A 13,487-nucleotide genomic window follows, 5' to 3' on the forward strand; every position below is an offset into this window, starting at 1 on the left:
GGCTGCTGCCTCCCATGGTCAGCTTCATTCCCTGTCACATTCTGACATGTGTGACAGACCCATTTTCTTCCATACATATTATCTCTCAGATTTGCTTTCTCATACTGAATCAGATTATCTGTCCAACACACTATTTCTTTAACATTCCTGTGTCACTCTATAATGCTTTTTCCATCACACTTATTCTCTCCCACACCTGATCTCTCCTAGACTCTATCTCTCACACTTTGTGTGCCACACACTCACGCTGTCATGGTATCTGTGAGAGAGTTAACTCAGTCAGGTTGCTAGGGATATCGAGGCTCTTTAGGGAGGAGGTGAACATTCTTTCTCTTTCACATTATTTTTCCTTAGACATGGAGGCCTAGTAGGTAGCAGAATCTCTTGCTCAAGGATGTGCTTTTTTTTTTTTTTTGAGTTCAGAACCTATTTTATGGGAGAAGGTCTGTGTAAAACTTCCATGGCCTTGAGGTCTGTGTTAACCCATTTCTTCTGGTTAATATCTTGCTGATGTCATCCTCAGATGTATGTTATGGGAAAGGGTCTGGGCAAAATTTTCACAGCCTTGAGTCATGCCTTTATCTATACTCGTCCTTTTTCTTTATTCCCAATCCACATTTTCCCCAATGAGTTTCATCAGTAATAAAGCTGTATTTTAAGTTGAAGCTGTATTTTAGGCTTCCCTGGTGGTTCAGATGGTAAAGTGTCTGCCTGCAATGCGGGAGACCCAGGTCTGATTCCTGGGTCATGAAGATTCCCTGGAGAAGGAAATGGCAATCCACTCCAGCACTCTTGCCTGGAAAATCCCATGGACAGAGGAGCCTGATAGGCTACAGTCCATGGGGTCGCAAAGAGTTGGACACAACTGAGCGACTTCACCTAGGTTGAAACACATGCAAGAGGGATGAGTCAAAGACTGCAGATGGTAAGCTGGACCTGTTTGAAAGGAGTGGGAAAGGACTCCGAGTAGGCATGAGTGGATGGTGTCAGAAAATTATATAATGCTCTGCTTAAACCAGCAAACCAGGTGCTCTTTCTACCCTGTTCTGATATCAATTTTAAAAGTGTTTTCTATAACATTCACTTTAATTAAATTTCTACTACACAAAGCTCTGAGTGACTGAACCTGCGTCTCTTGGTTCTGGAATTAAATGTTCTCCTTTGTCGACCACAAATTTGGCGGCACTGTTCACCATTCACTGTACACGTTAAGTTATCATCTATCATATTGGGGGCTCACTACTGCTATCACTATCATCTGAATCTTGGTCTCTTCCCATCATATTTTGTCATTTTAAATTCCTGTCCCAAGGGGGTGGTGATAAGATGGAGGAGGAATAGGACGGGGAGACCACTTTCTCCCCACAAATTCATTGAAAGAACATTTAAACGCTGAGCAAGGGATAGTTCTCTTGCTGGCAAGTTCTGAATGCTGGCAGAGGACACCAGGCAACCAGAAAGGCAGCCCATTGTCTTTGAAAAGAGGTAGGACAAAATATAAAAGATAAAAAGAGAAGCAAAAGAGGTAGGGATGGAGATCCGTCCCAGGAAGGAAGTCTATAAAAAGGGAGAATTTTCCAAACACCAGGAAACAATTTCACTGGCAGGTCTGTGGCGAGTCTTGGAATTTCAGAGGGCAAAATAACGAGGAGGAAAAATTAATAAATAAAACCCACAGATTACGTGGCTAATGGCAACTCCAAGCAGAACAGCAGCCCAGTTGCTAGCATCCACCACGAGCAAGCAGGGGCTGGACAGGGAGGCATGGGCTCCATTGCTTAGGGTAAGGACCAAGCAATCTGAGGGAACTAACATGAGATAGCAACCCAGACTGTGGGAGAGCAGGAGAGAGAAAAGAGAGAGAGAGAGAGAGAGAGAGAGAGAGAGAGAGAGAGAGAGAGAGAGAGAAACTATCCTGTGAAAAGCCCTAGCCTAAGACACTGCCAGGCCCACTCACAGAACAAAGGACTGAGCAGAGCTAGCTGGCTGCAGAGGAGCCCATCCCCTGCCGGAGACAGGCAGGCAAGGACAGCCAGAGCTGGAAGGTGGGCAATCTTGGCCCCAGAGAGGCATCCTCTACCAAACTGCAAGCAGGCTTCATTGCTAAACAAGACTTCTTGGGATTCTGGACTGTCAACATCCACCGGGAGTGTCACAGCCAGAGATCAGCTCCCAGAAGAGACACATGGCACACCTGAGAAGCCACGCCCATTGTATACCCAGAAAACCAAGCAGCTGGGGTGGGGGAGGCAATAAGATGCACCTCCCATCTGGGGGTGACTGTGCTTGCCATGCACCTGGTCACCTGAGCTGCTCAGATCTGGGAAGAGCACAAAACGCAGACCCAACTGAGTCTGTGCCTTTGTGGAGTACCCGAGGACCGGAACCTGAGCGGCTTAGACTTGGGAAGTGCACGCAATCCAGGGCCTGCCTCAGACAGTTCCTGGCGGAGCAACCTAGAGCCTGAGAAATGTAGACTGGGAAAACACCACACCGTGAGTGGGGGAAAACCCAGTGCAGCAGAGACACTGCAAGCACTCCCCACACACGATGGTAATGTTTGTTTGTGGTGTTCCTCCCTCCCCACAGCACTAACGAACAAGTCAGCCTAAAAAAGTGACCACCATCGCCCTCTTGTGTCAGGAGAGAAATTACACACTGAAGAGACCAGCCAACAGAAGAAGCTAAAATAGAGGCAACTGCTTTGGAAGTGACAGGTGCAACAGGTTAAAATCCTGTAGTTAGCACCGACTGCATAGGAAGAGGCCTATAGATATTGAGAAGTAAACGCCGGATCAAGGAACTATCCAAAAATGAACTGATTCCACACTGTCTGCAACAGCTTCAGAGAAATTCTTAGATATATTTTTACTATTATCATTTTCTTAATTTTCTATTTATTTTTAAGTCCTCTATTACTCCTTTGATGTTCATTTTTATAACCTACTATTACCTTGCCAAAAAAAGACCCTATTTTTAGGGCAAACTTCATATATATATTTTATGATTTTTGTGACTTTGTTTTGTTTTTTCATGTTGTATTTTTGAGAATCTAACCTCTACTCCAGATTTTTAATCTTTGCTTTTTGGTATTTGTTATCAATTTTGTACCTTTAAGAACCCAATCTTCAGTACCCATTTTTACTTGGGAGCGAGATTACTGGCTTGATTGTTCTCTCCCCTTTTGGACTCTCCTTTTTCTCCACCAGGTCACCTCTATCTCCTCCCTCCCCCTTCTCTTCTCTACCCAACTTTGTGAATCTCTTGGTGTGTTCCGGGCTGTGGAGAACATTTAGGGAACTGATTATTGGCTGGATCCGTGTCTCTCCTTTTGACTCCCTCTTTTCTCCTCCTGGCCACCTCTGTCTCCTTCCTCCCTCCTCTCTTCTCCATGTAACTCCGTGAATATCTATGAGGGGACCAGACTGTGGAGCGCACATAGGGAAGTGATTACTGGATAGCTTGCTCTCTTCCCCTGTGATTCCCCTTTTTCTCCTCCTGGTCACCTCTATCTCCCTCCTCCCTCTTCTCTATGTAACTCTGTGAACCTCTCTGGGTGTCACTCACTGTGGAGAAACTTTTAATCATTAACACAGATGTTTTATTAATGGTGCTGTATAGATGGAGAAGACTTGAAGCTACTGTAAGAATAAGACTGAAAACCAGGGGCAGGAGGCTTAAGTCCAAAACCTGAGGACACCAGAGAACTCCTGACTCCAGGGAACATTGATCTATAACAGATCATCAAATGCCTCCATACCAACAATGAAACCAAGCACCATCCAAGAGCCAACAAGTTCCAGAGCAAGACATACCACACAAATTTTCCAGCAACAGAGTAACATAGCCCTGAGCTTCAACATACAGGTTGCCCAAAGGCACATCAAAGCCACTGACATCTCAAAACTCACTACTGGACACTTCATTGCACTCCAGAGAGAAGAAATCCAGCTCCACCCACCAGAACAATGACACAAACTTCCCTAACCAGGAAACCTTTACAAGCCACCCATCCAACCCCACCCACAGCGAGGAAACTCCACAATAAAGAAGAATCACAAACTGCTGACATGACTGAGTGACTTCGCTTTCACTTACCCCAAACAAAGCAATATAAACAAGATAAAAGTCAGAGCAATACTCAGCAGGTAAAGGAACAGGATAAATGTGCACCAAACTAAACAAAAGAGGAAGAGATAGGGAATCTACCTGATAAAGTATTAAGAATAATGATAGTGAAAATGATCCAAAATCTTGAAAACAAAATGGAGCTACAGATAAATAGCCTGGAGACGAGGACTGAGAAGATGTGAGAAAGGTATAACAAGGACTTAGAAGAAATAAAAAAGAGTGAATATATAATGAATAATGCAATAAATGAGATCAAAAACACTCTGGAGGGAACCGAGAGTAGAATAATGGAGGCAGAAAATAGGATAAGCTAGGTAGAAGATAAAATGGTAGAAATAAACAAAACAGGAGGAAAAAAGAAAAAAGAATTAAAAGAAATGAGGACAACCTCAGAGACCTCTGGAACAATGTTTAACACCCCAACATTCGAATCATAAAACTCCCAGAAGAAGAAGACAAAAAGAAAGGCCATGAGAAAATACTTGAGGAAATAATAGTTGAAAACTCCCCTAGAATGGGGAAGGAAATAGTCACACAAGTCCGAGAAACCCAGAGAGTCCCAAACACGGATAAACCCAAGGCAAAACACCCCAAGACACAGATCAATCATATTAACGATGATCAAACACAAAGAACAAATATTAAAAGCAGCAAGGGAAAAACAACAAATGACACACAAGGGGATTCCCATAAGCCTAATAGCTGATCTTTCAATAGAGACTCTTCAGGCCAGAAGGGAATGGCAGGACATACTTAAAGTGATAAAAGAGAAAAACCTACAGCCCAGATTACTGTGCCCAGGAAGGATGTCATTCAAATATGAAGGAGAAATCAAAAGCTTTATAGACAAGGAAAAGCTGAAAGAATTCAGCACCACCAAATGAGCTCTATAACAAATGCTAAAGGACCTTCTCTAGACAGGAAACACTGAAAGGGAGTATAAATTCAAACCCAAAACAACAAAGTAAACGGCAACGGGATCATACTTATGAATAATTACCTTAAATGTAAATGGGTTGAATGCCCCAACCAAAAGAAAAAGACTGGCTGAATGGATACAAAAACAAGACCCCTGTATAGGTTGTCTACAAGAGACTCACATCAAACCGAGGGACACATACAGACTGAAAGTGGAGTGCTGGAAAAAGATATTCCACACAAATAGAGACCAAAAGAAAGCAGAAGTAGCAATACTCATATCACATAAAATAGACTTTAAAATAAAAGCTGTGAAAAGAGACAAAGAAGGACACTACATAATGATCAAAGGATCAATCCAAGAAGAAGATATAACAACTATAAATATATATGCACCCAACAGAGGAGCACCACAATATATAAGGCAAATGGTAATAAGTATGAAAGGGGAAAATAACAATAACACAATAATAGTAGGAGATTTTAATACCCCACTCACACCTAAGGATAGATCAACTAAACAGAAAATTAACAAAGAAACACAACCTTCAAATGATACAATGGACTCACTCAGTTCAGTTCAGTCGCTCAGTCATGTTTGACTCTTTGCGACCCCATGAATTACAGCACACCAGGCCTCCCTGTCCATCACCATCTCCTGGAGTTCACTCAAACTCACGTTCATCGAGTCGGTGATGCCATCCAACCGTCTCGTCCTCTGCCATCTCCTTTTCATCCTGCTCCCAATCCCTCCTAGCATCAGAGTCTTTTCCAATGAGACAACTCTTCACATGAGGTGGCCAAAGTACTGGAGTTTCAGCTTTAGCATCATTCCTTCCAAAGAACACCCAGGACTGATCTCCTTTAGGATGGACTGGTTGGGTCTCCTTGCAGTCCAAGGGACTCTCAAGAGTCTTCTCCAATACCACAGTTCAAAAGCATCACTTCTTCTGCACTCAGGGTTTTTGGGTTGTTGTGTTTTCATTTTCATTCGTTTCTATGCATATTTTGATTTTTTCTTATTTCTTCTGTGATTTGTTGGTTACTCAGCAGCATGTTGTACAGCCTCCATATGTTGGAATTTTAAATAGTTTTTCTCCTGTAATTGACATCTAATCTTACTGCATTGTGGTAAGAAAAGATGCTTGGAATGATTTCAATTTTTTTGAAGTTGCCAATGCTAGATTTATGGCCCAGGATGTGATCTATCCTGGAGAAGTTTCCGTGTGCACTTGAGAAAAAGGTGCAATTCATTGTTTTGAGGTGAAATGTCCTATAGATATCAATTAGGTCTACCTGGTCTATTGTATCATTTAAAGTTTGTGTTTCCTTCTAATTTTCTGTTTAGTTGATCTATCCATAGGTGTGAGTGGGGTATTAAAGTCTCCCACTATTATTGTGTTATTGTTAGTTTCCCCTTTCATACTTGTTAGCATTTGTCTTACATATTGCGATGCTCCTATGTTGGGTGCATATATATTTATAATTGTTATATCTTGGAAATACAAAAAAACCTTGAATAGCCAAAGCAATGTTGAGAAAGAAGAATGGAACTGGAGGAATCAACCTGCCTGACTTCAGGCTCTACTACAAAGCCACAGTCATCAAGACAATATGGTACTGGCACAAAGACAGAAATATAGATCAATGGAACAAAATAGAAAGCCCAGAGATAAATCCGTGCACCTATGGACACCTTATCTTTAACAAAGAGGCAAGAATATACAATGGATGAAACACAATCTCTTTAACAAGTGGTGCTGGGAAAACTGGTCAACCACTTGTAAAAGAATGAAACTAGAACACTTTCTAACACCATACACAAAAATAAACTCAAAATGGATTAAATATCTAAACATAAGACCAGAGACTATAAAACTCCTAGAGGAGAACATAGGCAAAACACTCTTCGACATAAATCACAGCAGGATCTTCTATGACCCACCTCCCAGAATATTGGAAATAAAAGCAAAAATAAACAAATGGGACCTAATTAAAATTAAAAGCTTCTGCACAACAAAGGAAACTATAAGCAAGGTGAAAAGACAGCCTTCAGAATGGGAGAAAATAATAGAAAATGAAGCAACTGACAAAGGATTAATCTCAAAAATATACAAGCATCTCCTGCAACTTAATTCCAGAAAAATAAACGGCCCAATCAAAAAATGGTCCAAAGAACTAAATAGACATTTCTCCAAAGAAGACATACAGATGGCTAACAAACACATGAAAAGATGCTCAACATCACTCATTATCAGAGAAATGTAAATCAAAACCACAATGAGGTACCATTTCATGCCAGTCAGAATGGCTGTGATCCAAAAGTCTACAAGCAATAAATGCTGGAGAGGGTGTGGAGAAAAGGGAACCCTCTTACAGAAAAGGGAACCCTCTTACACTCTTGGTGGGAATGCAAACTAGTACAGCCACTTTGGAGAACAGTGTGGAGATTCCTTAAAAAACTGGAAATAGAACTGCCTTATGACCCAGCTATTCCCCTGCTGGGCATACACACCGAGGAAACCAGAATTGAAAGAGACACGTGTACCCCAATGTTCGTCATAGCACTGTTTATAATAGCCAGGACATGGAAGCAACCTAGATGTCCATCAGCAGACGAATGGATGAAAAGCTGTGGTACATATATACAATGGAGTATTACTCAGCCATTAGAAAGAATACATTTGAATCAGTTCTCTTGATGTGGATGAATCTGGAGCCTATTATACAGAGTGAAGTAAGCCAAAAAGAGAAACACCAATACAGTATACTAACACATATATATGGAATTTAGAAAGATGGTAATGATAACCCTGTATGCGAGGCAGCAAAAGAGACACAGATGTATAGAACAGTCTTTTGGACTCTGTGGGAAAAGCAAGGGTGGGATGGTATGGGAGAGTGGCATTGAAACATGTGTAATATCGTATGCGAGATTAATTGCCAGTCCAGTTTTGATGCATGATACAGGATGCTCGGGGCTGGTGCACTGGGATGACCGAGAGGGATGGAATGGGGAGGGAGTTGGGAGGGGGGCTCAGGATGGAGAACATGTGTACACCTGTGGCAGATTCATGTTGATGTATGGCAAAATCAATATAATATTGTAAAGTAATTAGCCTCCAATTAAAATAAATAAATTTATATTTTAAAAAAAAGAACTGCGATATCACCAAGCAATCTCACTGCTGGGCATCCACACTGAGGAAACCAGAATGGAAAGAGACATGTGTGGTACTGTGTATAATAGGCAGGACATGGAAGCAACCTAGGTGTCCATCAGCAGATGAATGGATAAGAATGTTGTGGTACATATACAAAACGGAATATTACTCAGCCATTAAAAAGAATGCATTTGAATCAGTTCTAATAAAGTGGATGAAACTGAAGCCTATTATACAGATTGAAGTAAGCCAGAACAAAAAAACACCAATACAGTATACTAACGCATATATATGGAATTTAGAAAGATGGGAATGATGACCCTATATGCAAGACAGCAAAAGAGATACTGATGTATAGAACAGTCTTTTGGACTCTGTGGGAAAAGCGAGGGTGCAATTGTTTGGGAGAATGGCATTGAAACATGTATAGTATCATATGTGAAATGGATTGCCAGTCCAGATTCGATGCATGAGATAGGGTTCTTGGAGCTGGTGCACTGGGATGACCCAGAGGGATGGGATGTGGAGGGAGCTGGGAGGGGGTGATCAGGATGGGGAGCACATGTACACCCGTGGCAGATTCCTGTCAATGTATGGAAAAACCACTACCGTATTGTAATTGGCCTCCAATTAAAATAAATAAATTTATATTTTTTAAATAAAAATAAATAAAATTTCCATATGCAAAAAAATTCCTGTCCCAATCACACTTTCCCTCTATCACACTCACTCAAACCCATGCACCTGTCAAAGTGGTAAACTCTCTGACAAATTCATTCTATCATACATTGTCTTTTCCTTCATACTTCTGTCACTTCTTGTCACACACATTATTTGTCATTGCTGTTATCATTTTCCTTTGCAGATCTTACCATTCAGACCCAACTTAAGTCCAGTTCCTGATGGAGCACTATATTCATCATAATTTTGAGAAATGCAGAAACCAGAATGCACAAGACTTTGAGCCTCTGGTATTTGAGAGAGAGCAGGTGTTTGTGATTTGTGTAGAGGAGACCTGCATCATGGGAGACAGGATACTGACATGGCAATACTCTCTGAAAAGTGACTTGCTGGACAAACAAATGGAAAGCCCATGAAAGAGTGCATGGACCATAGCAAGTGTTAGCTATCACTATGGATGAAAAGCACAGGTACTGATGTAGAGTGTGCAGAGGAAGGACGCTGATGGGTCGTTTGTCTTGGCCCCTCGCCCTCTAGCCCATCGTAGTCTAGTGGGCCCCCTTCTACAGCACGACGATTCTTACAAATGTCCCCACAACGTGACAGTGGGCCCCTGAGGGAGAGATGTGTCCAAGCTCCCCGCTGGGGTCCTCTAGGCCGTGGAGCAGGGGACAGACACAGGCAGTAGACAGGGTCTACCCACACCCTAAAACTGACTTGGAACCACAATGCAGAGAAACTGGGAGGGTGGGAAGGCGGGACAGGGATGCCCCACCCACAGGGAAGGGTCAGCCACAGCTGGTGCCTCTCCCCCTTCAGCGGGGTGGGGGAAGGCTGTTGGCTTTGGATTTGAGAGGTGAGAAAACTCTCCAGCCAGGGGGTGGGGATCAGGGACGGGAGAGGGCAAGAGACTGAGCAGTGTCCAGGGAAACATTGCCCATCCCCAAGTCCTTGAGTCTAGCTGGTTTCTCCAATGTTTCTGAGGGGCCCCGGGGAAGCCCACAGCCTGGAGTCCCTGCAGTCTGTGTGCCTGGAGCCCCAGGCAGCCCAGCCGCATGCCATCCCCAGTGAGTCTACCAGCAGTCCCCACTTCCCTCCCCAGGCGGACAGGTACAGCAGGCTCTGCATTCTTGCTATCATGCCACTAGGGCCAGGCCACCCCACTCCCATGTGAAAGCACCTGTGCAAGCACACATACACACACTTATGCCCATGTAAATGCATCTCAGCCATGCTCTCTTTGACATACACACACATGTGCACACAGGGACACACCCTTGTGCATGCACCTGACCAGACGCTCTCTCGTGACCACATATACACGTCCATGTGCAAGCACCTCCCCACACAGTCACAGGCACATGCCTATGTGCATGAATCTGTGCATGGGCTCTCTCTCAGAAACACATCAATACATACGCCCATTTACATGCACCTACCCATCCTCTCACACACACAGATGCACATACACACACGTGAGCTATGTGTGAGACACCAGAGGGACAGACCCGCCCTGACCCAGGGGTTCCCAACTCCCTTCTGGGAGTCGATGACAAGGACCTGCGCTCAGCAGGATGGACACCTGTGAGCGATGCCAGGCTGGCAGCAGCGCAGACTTTGAGGTGCACAGGGACCGGGGCTCACGTGGGGTTTGCAAGCTTGGAGTGGAAACAGTCAAGTACCCTGAGGGATGGAGCATGCGCACTGAGGAGCTGCTCCCACAGTAAAGGGTGGAGTGCCACCCAGAGGCCTCACGGCTGAGCAGTTGACCAGGTTTCCGGGCCCGAGACAGGGCTGACATAGAGGGCCCAGACCACGTGGTTGTGTGTCTGCGCATGTGCATCGGGGCAACATGGTGGGCAAATGCGTGAAGTTTCAGCAGGGTGCATCCATTGCCTGAGAGCCTGCAGTCATCACAGGAACCAATGGTTGGTGGGAACCAATCATGAGGCAGGACTAGGTGTGTGTATGCAGGCACTTTGCAGAGGCTGAGTTTAAGGTTTCACTACAGGGCTGGGATCTGTAGACACGGTTCACTCTTTCCCAGCGCAGAGTGAGGGGGAGAGGGGATCAAGATGGAGTCTGAGGCACATGGTAGAGGAGCCAAGAGGGCAGTCAGTGAAGACACAGGTGCTGTGGCCTCTGCAGCAGGCACAGCACATGGCAGGCAAGGTGGATTGGGTGGTGCTGGTGGCCACAATGGCCCTGGTGACACAGCTGGCCCTGGTAACATGGTCAATCGAGGAGTTCCCTGGTGGCTCTGGTGAATTGACTGATCCCAGAGGCCCCAGAGCTTCAGGAGAGTCAGGTGGCACAGCGACTGCCATTCCAAAGATCCCAGGGGTACCCGAAGCACCAGGGCCTGGTGGAGACGCAGCACCCAGAGCCGGAGTTCCAAGTAACCGAGTCTTCCAGTTGTATCCTATTCCAGGATCCCCAGTGGGCTGAGTGGCAGAGAGGGTCAGGGGGTGGGCTAGGGGTGGTTTGGGGGTTGCAGGCGGTGGGGCCTAAAGTGTAGGAGGAGTGTACACTGGGGGGCTGGAGAGTATGGGTCAGGGGTGATCTGGCTTCAGGGCATGGTGGTGAAGTTAAGCAACCTGAAGGATCCAGAGGGTCCTGCAGTGATATTCAGGGTGTCTGGAGGTGGCCTTGTGGGAAAAGGCGGGTCTCTATGAGCAGGGAGTCTGACATACAGGCAAAATGACTATTGCGGATGGTGCCTTAATCATATCTCCACCAGCAGCCTCATGGTTTCTTTCTCATCGCACATGCAGGCGTACAGCACCCACCACCTCCTGACTCAATGTATTCAGCTGCAATGGTCGGTTCAGAGGGAGCTCTACGTTAATGGCCGCATGTTGGTTCTGTCAGTTCTAAAGGGGACAGGGGCGAGGGAGGGAGTGGTGGATCATGAGCAGTAGTGGCCCATGGGGAGCCATAACGAAGGGTTAAGCCTAGAGGAAAAGTGTGGCGCTCTGGGCTTGTCGGTGAGTGGGGACGGAGGGAGGACATGGTCTTCTTCCCCCTTCTCAGCGGGAACTTGAGTTTCATTTTCCCTCCCTTTTAGCCGATTGGCTGCTGAAGACCATGCCTTATTCCAGACAGCCGTCACCTTCTATCTGGAGCAGCTTTACCTGGTGATGTGGACCTTGCAGCGCTTTGTGCACCCCCTTTTTGCTTAGTCTGAGCACAGAAGAGCAGCTTAAACCTTGCCTATCTGCCCTAGCCTCAAGTGTCCTTCTCAACAGCATTGCTTTCTGAAGTAGTTTGTGCAGACTTCAAATTGTGCCTGTGGTGCTGTTTGGGGACTCAGGGTCCAAATAGTTTGTTTGCTGATTGTTAACTGCAGAAAATAAAACTGATCTACTGTGCTGTCTCTGACTTTACTTTTGGCTTGTTCACTTCCTAATACTGCATTCATCTTCCAGTTGGAAGGAAGGTTCTGAGATCCAGATATTTGAGGAGTACAACATAAGTGAAGACAATGAAAGAAGTGGGAGAATAAGAAAGTTGGGTATTGCCCTTCAGGATTGATTTTAGAATATTTTTTCAGTTTTATAGTTACATTTATATATTAAGATATAATACCAGAACATTTTTGTTATTGTTCAGTCTCTAACTAGTGTCCAACTCTTTGCAACCCCATGGAATGTAGCAAACAAGGCTCTGTGTACCTACTGTCTCCTGGAGTTTGCTCAAGTTCATGTCCATGGTGTGAGTTATGCTGCCAAACCATCTTGTCCTCTGTCCTTCCATTCTCCTTTTGCCTTCAATCTCTCCCAACATCAGGATCTTTTCCAGTGAGTCAGCTTTTCGCATCTGCTGGTCAAAGTGTTGAAGCTTCAGCTTCAGCATCAGTCCTTCGAGTGAAAATTCAGGACTAATTTCCTTTATAATTGACTGGTTTGATCTTGCAGTCCAAGGCACTCTCAAGGAGTATCCTTGTATCCTGAAACCATGCTAAATTCATTCATTAATTATAATAGCTTTTTTGTAGATCCCATTGACCTTCCCACATAGACAGTCATTCTGTCTGTAAATAAATACACATTTATTTATTTATTTCCAATTGATGCATTTTAACTGATTTCTGTTAAAATGAATTCACCAACACTTTGGTCACCCGACAGGAAGAGCCAACTCATTACCAAAAACACTGATGCTGGGAGAGATTGAAGGGAAGAGGAGAAGGGAATGACAGAAGATGAGATGGTTGGATGGCATCAGGACTCCACGGACATGAGTTTGAGCAACTTTTGGGAGACGATGAAAGACAGGGAAGCCTAGCAAGAAGCAGTCCATGCAGTCTCAAAGAGTTAGACTGGGCTGAGCGACTGAAGAACAACACACTGATTTCTTTTATAATGGATTGGAGTACTGCTTCTTTGCCTCCTGGTAATTTTACATTGGATGCCAAGCATTATCAAATTTCCCTTGCCTGCTTCATATTTTTTTTTTAATTCCTAAACTTATTCTTGAGCTTTATTCTGAAATCCTGTTAATATGCTTGGAAACAGTTTCATCCTTTAGGTCTTACTTTTGAAGATTGGCTCTATAGGACCAGAGCAGATCTTAGTGTAGCATGAACTTAAT

Source organism: Ovis aries, chromosome X (assembly GCF_016772045.2).
Source record: "Ovis aries strain OAR_USU_Benz2616 breed Rambouillet chromosome X, ARS-UI_Ramb_v3.0, whole genome shotgun sequence".
NCBI classification, from domain to species: domain Eukaryota; kingdom Metazoa; phylum Chordata; class Mammalia; order Artiodactyla; family Bovidae; genus Ovis; species Ovis aries.